Below are 14,367 nucleotides of genomic sequence, written 5' to 3'. Positions count from 1 at the left end.
TAAGCATAGGCTCTACTGCTGAAGTATAGCCCCAGCCCCAATAATTTTTTAAAATTGAACTTAACTTAGAAAACTAGAGTTCTACCACTTTTTTTTTTAACCTGATTCACATTTTTACTTGGCTTATTCTTTATTTCATTTGTGTTTGTATTTCATTTGTAATCCCTCATAAAGCATCTTATAAGAATACATAAAACTACAAAATACTACAGATTAAAAGAGGAGAAAAAAAAAAAAGGACGGGTTTGGTGGCCCAAGCCTGTAATCCCAGCACTTGGGAGGTTGAGGCAGGAAGATGGCTGTGAGTTTTAGGTCAGCCTGAACTACATAGTGAGACCCTGTCTCAAAAAAAAAAAAAAAGAAAAAGGGTAGGGTAAATGGAGTCAGGATCTGGGCTCTAAAGGTATTTTATAATTTTATTGTTACAGGGAGAGCGCAGATTGGAGAGAAAAAAAATGATAATAGGTTCTTTTTCACAGTATCCTTGGCTGATGTGGTGGCACACACCTGTAATCCCAGCACTTGGGAGGCTGAGGCAGGAGGATTGTTGCGAGTTCAAGACCAGCCTGGGCTACAAAGTGAGCTCAAGGGCAGCCTGGACTGCATAACGAGACCCTGTCTCAAAAAGCGCCCCCCCCAAAAAAAAAGTACCCTTAAGACAAAAAAAAAACAACCAAACCAGTTTGGAAAGATAACCACTTGACATTTTTCACTGGATTCCTCATAGAGGATTATATTGTATATTCTTGTTTAACATGCTAAGGTAAATAAGGACTATACTTCTTAATATGTGCTGAAATTAAGCTTCTTGTATCTAAAGTATGGATATGCCATACATCTTTCACAGACCATTCATATGTAGGATTTAAATTCTCGTGTGACAAGCTAGTTTTACCCAAAATAGAATTTGTGGAAGTGCCTATAGGTTAAAATTGTTAGAAAACAATTTTGTACCTGCTAAATTCTTGTCTTTTTCCTTCTTTATAGTTTGAAGGTGGGCAGAGCAAGTTCTTCCAGAGTTTCCAGAAGTAGTAAAGTCATTATAAAAGAAACTTAAAGGAAAGGGTATAAGAATGCAACCCTGTTTTTGTGCTGCTGGAAATTAATTACTGTACTTCAAGAGAAGACTGTTCCCATGGATCAGGACTCATACTGGTTTTCAGCATAGATTAAATCTAAGGAGGTATGGATTTCACTCATATCTGTAATAGATATGACTCTCTTCCTTCTCTTTAAGATGTGCTGAAGATTGACCTTTATTTAGAAATAAGTATGATTTTGACCCCCTCCCCAGAACTATAGTTCTTTGTCTTTGTCTCTTCACTGCTGACCTTCTTGAATTCAAAGTTGAAATCATAGTTATTTACTTTCTGATGACTGCCCTTTGTATTTCTCAGTTTGCCATCTTTAGCTTCATCTTTATAGCAATTCTGTATTTCCCAGCTGCTTAAAAGTTTGCATTTAGGTATTTTGTCATGTTACATCCAACATGCTGTTTTTCCTTCCAAAAACTATCTCACATTACCAGTCATTTCTACTACTTTTTTATCTTTTTTAAGGCTAACTTGGTCAGCCTTAAGCTTATGTTATTTCTCTTACTATCTCCTTTCTCATCCCTACCTTCCCAACTCCTAACTTCATTGTGTGTTCCTTTGGTGGACTGGATTTTAATTTTTGTTTACAACCTCATAGCACAGAGCATAGCAGGATAGAAATCATTGAGTAGGTATGTTTAACTGACATCTTCAACTGCTTTGTAAGTTTCTTCGGGGCAGGGACTCTGTTGCTTTTATGTCCCATGTTGCTTTCTGTAATACAGTACAAGTGTTAGATAATGTGGTGGACTATATGCAACACAGATGCATATTTTTGAGTGTGAATATGGGGTACCTACTGGATCCTCAGTGAATGTATAAATGACACAATTGAATTATTTTTAAGTTATTTTTCTCAGTGGAGATAAACATTGGTGTGGATAATAATGAACTAGAGCCAGGGAAATAGCTCAGTGGCATAAGGCCTGCCTGCCAAGCATAAGGTCCTGAGTTGATCCCTGGTACCAAAAAAAAACAAAAACAAAAAACTAGAAATCAGTTGAGGGATAATGCCTGTTCTACTTGGTTTTCATAACGTCCACGGAGTTGCTTTTGAATGTAAACAGGAGATCTACCCCTAGGACAGAGATCATACCCTAGAGAATGCCATCTTCAAGACCCAGAGCAAAAAGTGGACTGTCTAAACACACACACACACTCTGTCTCTCTGTCTCTGTCTCTCTGTGTGTGTCTCTCGTGGTGTATAACTGTAATCCCAGAACTTCTGGGAGGCTGAGGCCGGAAGAGTGCAAGTTCTGACGAATCTGGGCAATTCAATGATTTAGTGAGACCCTGTTTCAAAATAAAAAATGCACCACTACTGAGTAGTCAAACAAACAAAAACACTTTTTATCTAAATCCTAAACCATTTATGTACAACCTCTGAAAAAGGTACTTGATGAAGTACCATCTTCCTGCCTCAACCTCCCAAGTGCTGGGATTACAGGTGTGGGCCGCCAAACCCATCCTTTTTTTTTTTCTCTTTTAATCTGTAGTATTTTGTAGTTTTATGTATTCTTATAAGATGTTTTATGAGGGTTTACACTGACATACAAGGCAAAAGCCTGGTTTCAATCCATAGTGCCGCAAAAAACTGTCTTTGCATAATTGGAGTTTGACCATAAAAATTTTCTCATATCATTCCCATTTCTTCCATCCTAGTTTAGGCCTCTGTTATCACCCATTACAAGCCTTCTCTTGGCTCTAATATATTCTATACTTTTCTTTTAGGACAGTCACCATGAAACACCAATTTGAGGACATTCCTCCTGTTCTTAAAAATTATAAATCTTCCTGCATTGCCATAATTTCTTTAGACCAGTGACAGCGAACCTTTTAGAGCTTAGGTTTGTTTGAGACAGGGTCTCATTATATAGTTCAAGTGAGTCTTGAACACACTGTGTAGCCCAGGCTGGCCTCGAATTTGTGGGAGTCTCCTGCCTCAAATGCTGCGATTACAGGTGCACACCACCATGCCCAGCTCCTAGCTAGAGCTTTCAATGATAAGGCTGCAGCATGCTTGCCATAGGTCTCCACTACTGCTTTAGGCTATCTGCTTTAGTATTTTGCCATTATCTTGTAGCTTAAAAAACATACACACATAAAATATCTGTCTCTTATTATTGTTTGTATGATGCTTGGGAATCCTAGATAGCCTCTTTCCTGGTGTTTCAAAGCAGGGAATTTGTGTTGTTAATTAGTGTTGACTTTTTAAAACAACAGAATTATAGCACCCTTGTGGCTATATCTGTATTATTGCCATTTGAAAGTGTAGCATTTATAAGCAGAAATCATAAGAGTAATGTACGCGTTTAAAAAGATCTTTACTTTTTGAAGTTTTTGTCTTTGGTTGAGACAATGTCTTGGTTTCTTTTCTCTCTCGTTGCTGGGACAAAATACCTGACGCCCAAAATGAAGGAAGGAGAGGTTTATTTCGCTTACAGTTTGTGGAGGTTTCAGTCCAGACTTGGCAGATTACAAAGCAGAGTGGCACCTGGCAGAGAGCTACAGCTCAGGGTGGCAGACAACAGCAAAAGCAACCAGCACACACCAGGGCGGAACTGGGGAGGAATGGCCTCAAGCACTCTTTTCCTCTTCCTTACATATGCAAACTATCCACCCCAGGGCTGGTGCGGCTCTCACAGGCATAATCAAACTCTAAAAGCCTGCCCCATGACCGCATGAGGCTTTTGGGGGACACACAGACATAAACCATAACAGACAACTTACTGGTTTTTCTACAGGGTTTTAAAAATTCGTATTTTTGTTGCTAGACATACAGATCAGTAGCACAGCACCTGCCTGGAAAGCACAAGGTCCTCAGTTTGATTCTTGGGACCAAAAAAAAAAAATTGTTATTTTGCCTGTAATACATGTTAATTAGTGTTTCATCTTTAAAAAGATTATACCAGGGGCTGGGGATTTAGCTCAGTGGCACAGTGCCTGCCTGGCAAGTGTGAGGTTGTGAGTTCGATTCCCGGTACGGGGGGGGGGGGAACCAAAGGAAAAAAGAAAAAATCTCACCAAAACCAACCCCAAACAGATGGACTTTGATGGATATTATTGTTTAGATTTCAGATTTTCTTTTTTAACAAAGAAGTGTAAGCATAAAGTGATACAGTATTTTTACTTTCTTATAATACAGTAAAGTGTAGTCTTAGTATTAATGATGCCAGCAGTAGTCACTTAGACACAGATGCCTACTGTACTAATTACCATGAACTAACTTCAGAGATTCAGTGAAGAGTATGTCAGAGTTAAAAGCTTTGGAGGAGTGTTGAGGACACATACAACAGATAATTAAAATGTGGTGTGTGAAGTATGAAATATGTATATGTACAAAGTACTATGAAATCACACAAAAGAGAGTTACCTTGCTTAAATTTTTTTTCATCAAAACTAGATAAAATCCTCATGTTTTGCTGCCTATGCTAGCTAGCATCTGGGAGCTTAGCAGTGCTGTTTCAGTACCAATGAGTATTAGGTCGAACCTTTGTAATTGCCATTAATGGCAGTTTTATTTTGGGGCGGCTACCGGGAATTGAACTCAGGATCTTGTGCATGCCAGGCAGGCGCTGTGCCGCTGAGTTATATCCCTGGCCCTAATGGCAGTTTTGTAGAGTTTAAGAAAGTTAGAAGAAGAAAGTAAGCTGAATGTGGTGGTATACTCCTGTAATCCCAGCACTTGGAGGCTGAAGCAGGAGGATCATTACTAGTTTGAGACCAACTTGGACTACAAAGTAGCGCAAGACCAGCTTGAACTGCATGGCGCGAGACCCTGTCTCAAAAAGAAAAAAAAAAAAGAAGAAAGTAAAACATGGTTATCGTTTGCCACCATATCTGTTGATATTTGGATAATTGGTATTTTATTAAAATAAAGATGAATGTTGAATAATTGAGACATTTTAGTGTTTTTCTTTTTAGACAGAATCTCATTAGTTCTTGGGTGCAAGGACTTCCTGCCTCAGTTTTCAGGTAGCTCAGACTATAAATGTGTATCACCATGCCTGACTGGAAAAGCATTTTTTGAAGTTCAGCTTGGTTTCTCTTTTTTTTTTTTGTCCTGTACTGGGAATTGAACTCATGACCTTGCGCTTGCCAGGCAGGCACTGTGCCACTAGGCTAAATCCCCAGCCCCTCGGTTTCTCTTTTTAAGAAGATAATATGTACACAGAGCTATACAGTTATAATTTATTTTATAACTGCTTGTAACTGTAGAAATATATTCATTTAATTTGCTTTTACTATTTGGTTCTGTGCAAGCATTTGTTGAATGCTATATATGGTGCCTGGTTCTAGAGAATGCAAGATTGCGTTCAGCTTAGCATTTGACCCTAAGGACATCATTCTGGTATTAGAAACAGAATTTATACGGTTACAAAGAATGTGGTTATCAGCACAGTATAGAATCAGTAGTTTTTCATATTTATCTTAACTGTGGAAATGTTAGCTCAAAAAACTGCAGCTGAGTCTGTAAACAGATAAAAATGGAATCTTGCTTATTTGGTCTTCTCTCTGTTCTTCATACCTACTGCTTGAGGCTATCATTATTGGATTAAAAAATAAACCTTGTTTGAATACTGGCCCTCACACTTTTTGGATGTTTGACCTTGGATATATGACCTAACTTCAGTGAACTTTTCTTAAACTAATTTCCTTGCTGGGTGCTGTAAGAGTTTAACCTCATTTAATAAATGGAAGCTATGAAGACTATATATTCATGACAATGGTGAGAATGAAGGTATAGTACCTTCCTCTGTCAAGGGTACCGGGCTAGTCAGGCTTCACAGAGGTGGTGATAGGCTGCCTTTCAGGCTTTTTTTTTTTTTTTTTTTTTTGAACATGGTATTGGGGATGGAATCCAGGTCCTTCTGCATACTAGCAAGCACAGTGTCATTTAACTGCATCCCCTGCCATTTAGGTAACTCTTCTCTACATTCTGTGACTGAATACTTTGTTAGTAGTCTGGGTCAGGCCAGTATGAGAGATACTTTTTTGACTAATGTAGTTCATTAATGAAACAAAAGGAAAAAATTCTCTGAACCTGAATTTGTAAGTTAATTTGTGAGCTATGCGATGTAGTGAGAGTCGCAAGTTCTTCCTTAATGTGACTGTTACAGGCTTCATAGATTCAGATGTCAGAGTCCATAAAATTTTATGGAAACAGTGATACACCTTTTTTTTTTATATCTTGTTGATTGCTTTCTTATTACAGTGATAGAAAACACTAAGTGATTGGTACAGAAACTAAATAGTCTGCAAAACCTAAAGTACTATCTAGGTCTTTGCACAAAATTTGCTGACTCAGGTCTACATAGAAAGGGGGAAACCACACAACCCAGATAAAAAGCAACAAAGTTAATACAGATGCAAAATAGAATGTGTCTTTATTAGAACATACCAGGAAGACTAGATATAATTAATATAATAAGCTGGCTAAATTTTCTTTTTTTATTTTAAAGGTTATTAAAAATAATTTAAAAAGTTCAACTATAATGAAAAATGTGTTTTTATTTTAAAGTCTTACGGTGACCTTTTCTTAATATGTTAATCTCTTCAAGATAGATCTGAAGAGTTTTGAAAATCCTGTTTTTGAATTTGTATGATTGTTGTTCCAGTTATTGTTGAAATTTGAGTAACTTCACTTCCCAATTTGATACTATGCTTGAACCCTAGATAACATTTTCCCCCATTGGTGAGGACTGAACCCAGAGCCTTGCACATACTAAGCAAGCACTATATGACTGAGTAGTATCCCCAGCCCCATTTTTTTAAACTGATCATTTCTCAGTTTCTCCTTTTTTGTAATTTTGATCTTGACCTTTCAATATAAACTGTAATTTGTGCTATAGACTGGATGTGATCTATTGAGGAAATGCATTAAGATCACCTGGAGAAATTTTAAAAACTCAGATACCACCTTGAAGTTTCTGAGGCTGAGTCCTAGCTATGATTATTTTCAGGAGGTTCTTCAGGTATTTCTGATGCACATTCCTAGTTAGGACCCGTATTATTTTATCAAATTCTAATTTGAAAAAACAGTATCTAGAGTTCAAGGACAGTCTGAACTACATAGCAAGACCTTGTCTCAAACCCTATACCCCCAAAATCTATTTCCTAGTGATGTTTTTTGGTCTAAAGAATTGTTGTCTAAATTTATGTAAACTGGCCAAGATCAGCAGCATTAATTTGGTGAATTAGCTCTCTTTTGATAGCAGTTAATAGAATAATAGAACCCAAGTTGGAAATTAAAATAGAGTACAAGAAGTATAGTACTTCTTGTTTGGTATTTATGAGGTATTTATTATGGTATCATAGAATTATAGTGGAAAAGCCGTGTACAACAAAACCTAAACAAGTCAGTATAGTATTCAGTTTCTTTCGAACTTTCAGGTACTCAAAATGGTTTCATGCTCAGGTCAAACAGAAAGGGGATACTTTCTGTCCTTTTTGGAGCTATAAAGTAGTAGTCTTTGAGCATCTGTTAACAATCTGTCTCTTGTTTGTTGCATGGTGGGAAACAGTTTCTACATTTGATAGGCCTTGTAGGTATTAATTTGCCTGGAGAGTACCAAGAAGTAGAGTTTAAGCAATATGAAAGTATTCATTGTAGTAGAGTTTAGTGACAGACTAAACCTATATAAACAAAGTATTTTTTTGTTGTTGGGTTTTTTTTTTTTTTTTTGGTAAGGATTCTGCATTACTGTATCTAGAATAGATACAGTGCTCAGTGATAGAGTGCTTGCAGAATATATGTATGGCCCAGCGTTCCATCTGTAGTACTATAAAATGAAACATACAGTTAGAATCAGTATAATGTGCTTGTGTGTGTGTGTGTGTGTGTGTGTGTGAAAACATTCACATGGTTGATTTTAACAAATTGGCTCACTTAATTGTGAAGGCTAGTAAATCCAGAATCTGCAGTGTAGACTGATGGGAGAGCCTGAGGAGATGATGTTGTTGCTCCAAGTCAGAAAGCAGTCTGCTGGTAGAATTTTCTGTTTCTTGGGAAATTTTTTTTTCTCTTAGGGGCTTCAGATGATAAGGCCTACCCACATGGTAATTGACTTTATTTAGTCTTTTGACTTAAATGTTAGTATCTAACATATCTAAAAATACCTGCACAATAATATCTACTTAAGTATTTGACCAAATATTTGGGTACTGTGACTTAGACAGGTTAACACATAAAATTAATGATCACAGAGAGTATAATATAAAGCATTTCATAGTATACATTCTAGATTTTAAATTTATTTATTTATTTATTTATTTTTGTCTTTTTGAGACAGGGACTTGCTGTGCGGTTCAGGCTGGCCTTCATTTTGTAGCCCAGGCTGGTCTCGAACTTGGCAACAATCCTCCTGTCTCAGCCTCTCCAGTGCTGGCGTTACTGGCATGCTCCACCACGCCTGGCTAGATTTTAAATTTAAAAAAGGACATCTAGAAATGACTTCCATTGCTTGTGCTATTTATGTCCAATTTCAGAGCCCCAAAATACCTTGTTTATTGAGATTTACAATCTAATGCTATCTATGGACCATCTATTTGCAACACTTACCTTTAGTATTAGAGTTACTACACTTCAGATTGGTAGGAGATTCTTGATGGAAAACATGGTAGCTTAAACTTTGGCCCAAACCTAGTTAAAGAGTATAAATTATTTTTTATATGTAAAGTTTGGATAACTGACTTAAATCTTGCCAGATGAAATATGGTGATTGTAACAATGGAAATGGGGAAATGAAGAGACTATTGAAAGAATTTTATAACTTTGTCAGTGAACTATGCCTTGAGCCTAGTCTCTCCGTCAGTGATTTTGCCATAGTGATGAGCCAAACTGATCTTTCCTTGCTTTTGTTACTGCCTGCTAACAGCAGGTCCCAGTGATGAATCATGGACCTTCAAGCTGAAGCAGAAATAAGAACAAATAGACATGTTAAAATCTTGGCTTTTTTTTCCCCTGCCCCCATGCTGGGCTTGAGCTCACTGTGTAGCTCATGCTAGCCTCAAGCTGACTGTGATCCTTCTGTCCAGCCTCCCGAGTGCTGGGATTACAGGCATATGCCACCATGCCTGGCAACCCTATCCTTCTTAAACAGTTTTATTTTAAAACAGGGTCTAGTATTGTCCTGCCTGGCCTCAACTTGGGATTGTTCTGCCTCAGCCTCCCTTGTAATTGGAATTAAAGGGATGTACTACTGCACCCAGCTACGGACTTTCTTTTTTTAAGGAACAGAATTAATATAATACAGTTTAACTGTGTGATTGTACAGTCATTAATATGGTTTTTACTTTTTTAAATAAAATAGATGATGTCTTGCTATGGTATCCAGATTAGCTTTTGAGCAGGACTACAAACACATGTCATTGTACCCAGCTGAAATCCTAAATTCTTGTATGTTGTGTGTGGTGCTGGGCATTGAATCCAGGGTCAAGGTTCAGTGTAAGCATTCAACCACAGACTTACAACACAGCCGAGGTGTCCTGAATTGGTAATATGCCTCAACAGATAATATTCATGCATCATATTTCATAAATACTACTGGATAAATTTCATAAATACTACTGGATAAACTGATTTTTAGTATGTTAAAAAGAAAGTAATCGCTGTTACTAAATTTTGTTCTTACGGTGAGGTGTACCAAGCTTTGGCCCAGTTGACTGGCTAAGCCTAAAGTAAGTTTTGTTTTTTGTCTTTTTTAGAGACAGGGTCTTGCTATGCAATTCAGGCTGGCCTTGAACTCACTTTGTAGCCCAGGCTGGTCTCAAACTCGCAATGATCCTCCTGACTCAGCCTCCTGAGTGCTGGGATTACAGGTGTGCACCACCATACATGGCCTAAAACAAGATCTTATACTTTGCTTTACATTCAGAATATTCTTGGAACTGTTAACATCCATCTTAGAATGGAAGTTTATACTGTACAGTGTTGATAAATATCAGATTCTCTAATTCTTTTTTAATTTTTGACTTTATTGTAATCTACCTTAGTGAGATATTTTGGTTTTATTATTTTTGATTATTAAAAAAAGATTATTAGGAAACCACATTATTATGACATGTAAAATGAAAAAAAATGTTGCCTACCTCTTTTCTCTTGGATGCTGATTATCTATATTCTTTACATTCTGATCTGATTTTTCCTATCATGTAATCAGCCCAAGAAAGTAGGTCTTGCTTTTATTACTCAAATTAAGGTCTTCATTCATTATAGATGAAACTTGATTCCTTTTTACTAACTTAAAAATTTAGGTTTGTTTCTCTTTAGTTCATTATGTTCAGAATCTGTGGAAAGATAATTGGATAAAATTACAGAAATAGACACATCCAGAGGAGTATATTTGTAATATGAATTAGGTATATAGATTAAAATAGTTTTTATATTTTGGAACTGTATTCTAAAAACCTAATAATTTGTAGAGTAGCCCATCTATGTGTAAGGCCTTCATATCTGGATCCCATTTCTCTTTCTCGTCTCTGAGGCCTTCATCCATTGAGCCCCTCTTTTTTTTTTTTTTCTAAAGTGTTCATTGATTTATTTTAATTTATTTGGATATAGATCTAGTAATGGTCTACAAATTGCAGTTAGTGCATATATACATCGCTTCTCTTGATCTATAGGTTTCCCATTCCATCCTTTTTTCTTTCCTTGAAATTTGAAGAAACTGCATCATTTATTTTATTGGGCTTTTCACAGTTTTGCTGATTGTATTTGCATAATGTGGTTTAATTTTTTTTTTTTTTTTAGTTTTGAGATAAGATTTCATGAAATTATCCAGGCAGGCCCCAAACTTGTGATCCTCCTCTCTCAGCTCCCTTAGTGCTGAGATTACAGGCATGTGCCACTATACCCAGCCCCCAAAGTGTTTCTTAACATATGTCCCTATACTTCTTACAAATTGGTATTTGGAGTTAGAGGCTTTAATTAGATTGAGATTTTGGTGGCAACAGTATTTCAGGTGGTGTAGTTTTATTCTTTTACCATAGCTATATAAATATATAAAATTATTTGTATATCATTTTTGGTTGTCTCTTTGATATGTAAGCAACCTTGGTTAATAAGGAGTAAATATAATATTAGAAAAAAATTTTTTTTGAGACAGGTTCTCATGCTATATGGTTCAGGCTGGCCTTGAGCTCACTATATAGTACAGGCTGGCCTTGAACTCAGTTGATCCTTCGGTCTCAGCCTTCTCAGTGCTGAGATAATAAGCATGCACCACCATCCCTGGCTCAAAATTCTTACTTCTTTTCTTCATTTTTCCTTTTTCTTTACCATCAGCATTTAAACATTTCATTTAATTGAGAAAAACAGCTGTTTTTTAGTATTTCCATCTACTTACCTACTTCTAAAATTTTTGCTTATGGTACCATTTGTATACTGTTTCCTTGTCCATTTAAATGTGGTTTCTACCATTTTAAGCCATTTTACTGAAACCACTCTCATCCACATTATCAGTGAGTTTCAAGCTGAATACAGTAGACCCATCTCAACTGTTTTACTTGATAAGTTAGACAGGTTTGGATGCTGTTGATTGCCTCTCCTTAAATATCCTGTTGGCTTTTATGACATGCCATCTCTTGTTGTTAGCCTCAACTGTATATTTTGTGTGTGTGAGGTAACACACACATTGCTTTTGCACCGAACTACATTCCCAGCCCTTTTTAATTTCAATACAGGTCTCTCTAAGTCACTAAGTTGCCCAAATTGGGCTCAAATTTATGACTCTTCTGCCTCAGCCTCCCAGAGTGCAGGTATTATAGGCATGTGCCACCATACCTGGCTAATTTTAGATTCTTAAGTGTTGTCGTTGCTCTCCCTGGCTCTAGGCTTGGCCTTTTGATCAGCTTGCTCTGTCCATTGGTCAGCTCATCCATTTCTGTGGCTTCATTTACCAAATGGTCTTAGTGATTTTTTCATTCCTGGGACATAATACTCAATATCTACAAGTTTGATGAGGCGAGGTTAATCTGGGCTCATGGTTTTTAGAGGTGTCAGTCCATAGATGGCCAGCTCCAAGACAAAATGGTACGATGGAAAGGCCTGTTGGCGGAGGAAAACTGCTCATCTCCTATCAAAGCAGAGAACTGGGAAGGGAGATACATTCTTCCACGTTATACCCCCAGTGACCTAGCTCTTCCATCCAGGCCCCACCTCCTACATTTAGCCATAGTTTCTCCATAATTCAGTCACTTTTCAAAAGTCTCGTTTGTGACACCTTGAGGGGACATTTAGATATAAACCCTAACACCATCTCTTAAGTAAAAAGTACCAACTTCCATCTTGTGTGTGTTTGTTGTTTTGGAACAGGGCTTGAACCTAGGCCAGTGGGTAGGGCAAGAGTTGAACCACTGAGCTATATCTCCAGCCCACCTTTGTTTTGGTAGTTTGTTTCTCTTGAGAACCTGTTTGCTTGTATAGCTTCCTGCTGGAAATTTCATAGTCAGCTTAGTGTCAACATATCTAAACTGGAATTAATCTTATTTTCCTCATTCCTTTACACCTTGGAGTTACTTGTTCAACTTAGTTTCAAGCCAGAAATCCCTGGAATTCTTGACTCAAATTACCTTTCTCACCAGTCCTGCAGTAGTCACCTAGTAAATAAATGAAATCTAATTCTCTTTTACTGTTGCTATCTTAGTATAGAATCTATGATCTATCACCTTCATTCCTGCAAACTTCCTTTTTGGTTTTTCTCTTTATCATTGTGACTTTTGTAAAAAAGAACAGAAAACACAAACAAAAAACCTTATTACCTAATGGCTCCTCATTGTCCTTTGGATAAATTCTGAAGAAATGAGCTTGTTTTTGTATTTCATTCCCTGCTTACCTGCTTAGCTTTATCCTGAGTCAACATTTGTCACACTGGTCATACTGTCTTAATTTTCTCTTTCTTGGCTTATTCTTTCAATAGATTGTAAACTCTTTATTGTAAAGAGTCTTCCTCTTATTAAACTTAAGTGTTTAAAACAATGCCTAGCATATAGTAGCGTTCTGTATATGTTTGATGAATGAATAATTTGTTCAGTACACAAGTATACATTGAATTTTGGTCTTACATGATTAATTCCCTGTTGTTGTACCAGATAATAGAGACCTTTAGTTCACATATTTACCACTATCAGATAGCTTTATCCTGCCCCTCCTGTGTGCTTTTGCAGGCTGTATGTGTCCCTAGATGCTTTGGCTTGGTAACTATCAAGACTTTTTTTTTTTTTAAAGTAACATTTGAGAGTTAAACGCTAAAGAGTTTCTAGGCTGTCCATTGTGTTTGGTTCGAATTTCATGAATTATTACATTAATTGTAATTTCTCTAGATTTAAACAGAGTGGTACTGATGGCTTTCAGTTACTATATTTTTGCTAGCTATACTCCAGATGAGAAGGATCATTACAGATCATAAATTTCTACTTAGGGAATTGCTCAGTGGAGAAAGATACCAATTCAAATAGCATCTGCCATTGGGAGTGTATAAATGCTCACTTTTTGACTCGTGGCTCATTTGAAACCAAGATTTGCTTTCTCATTTTTCTTTTTTAACTGGCTTATTCACTGCTACTTGACAACAGTACATGGCTTGGACATGGCATGAAAAATTCACTCAAGAAACAATCCTTACTTCTTCTGTCCACTATGTCTTTTTCTTTTTTGGTACTGGTAATTTAGCCCAAGGCCTTCACATTGAGCTGCGCTTTGTCCCCTGCCCTTTATGGGTTTTTTGGTGGTAGTGGTGGTGAAGGTAGGGTCTTGCTATGAAGTCTAGGTTGGTCTTGAATTCACTGCATAGCACAAGCTAGCCTTGAAATTGCAGCAATCCTCCTGTGTTAGCCTCCCAAGTGATGAGATTACAGGCATGCACCACAATGCCCAGTTTATGTATTTTAAAAATTCTTTTGAGCTGGGCATGGTAGCATGTGCCTGTAATCCTAGCACTTGGGAGGCTGAGACAGGAGAATCATTGAGAGTTGGAGACCAGCCTGGGCTACAAAGTGAGCTCAAGGCTGGCCTGAACTGCATAGGGAGAACCTGTCTCAGAAAGACAAAAAAGAAAAAAATGATTAAAATTTCTTTTGAAACAATCTCACGAGTAAATTCCCCAGGCTGGGCTTCAGTTTGGGATTCTACTGCCTCAGCCCCCCAGATCACAGGATTATAGATATGTGCCACCATAGCTGGGTATTAGCCTGCACTGAGCTACATTCCCAGTCCATTTGATTTTATTTTAGACAGGGTTTTGCTACATTGCCAGACTGGCTTTGAAGCTTGTAA

At 37.2% G+C, this 14,367-nt stretch overlaps 1 protein-coding gene across 7 annotated transcripts in view; it reads left to right on the top strand.

The window, feature by feature from the left end:
* The window catches only part of Pafah1b1 (platelet-activating factor acetylhydrolase 1b, regulatory subunit 1 (45kDa)), a 77,558-nt gene that overhangs the window by 19,469 nt on the left and 43,722 nt on the right, over positions 1–14,367 (top strand). For 4 of the 7 annotated variants that reach the window (XM_013503491.1, XM_013503488.1, XM_013503487.1 and 1 more), the window contains one exon: positions 988–1,183. The exons of the other annotated variants lie outside the window; for them this stretch is intronic. The gene's annotated coding sequence lies outside the window, so the exon portion shown is untranslated. The remainder of the gene's footprint in view (positions 1–987; positions 1,184–14,367) is intronic. 7 annotated transcript variants of the gene reach the window in all.

The sequence above is a fragment of the Chinchilla lanigera genome, unplaced genomic scaffold (genome assembly GCF_000276665.1).
Source record: "Chinchilla lanigera isolate Chin_1 unplaced genomic scaffold, ChiLan1.0 scaffold00080, whole genome shotgun sequence".
NCBI classification, from domain to species: domain Eukaryota; kingdom Metazoa; phylum Chordata; class Mammalia; order Rodentia; family Chinchillidae; genus Chinchilla; species Chinchilla lanigera.
Note: the sequence above shows the minus strand (reverse complement) of the source record. Positions and strands in the feature narration are given on the sequence as shown.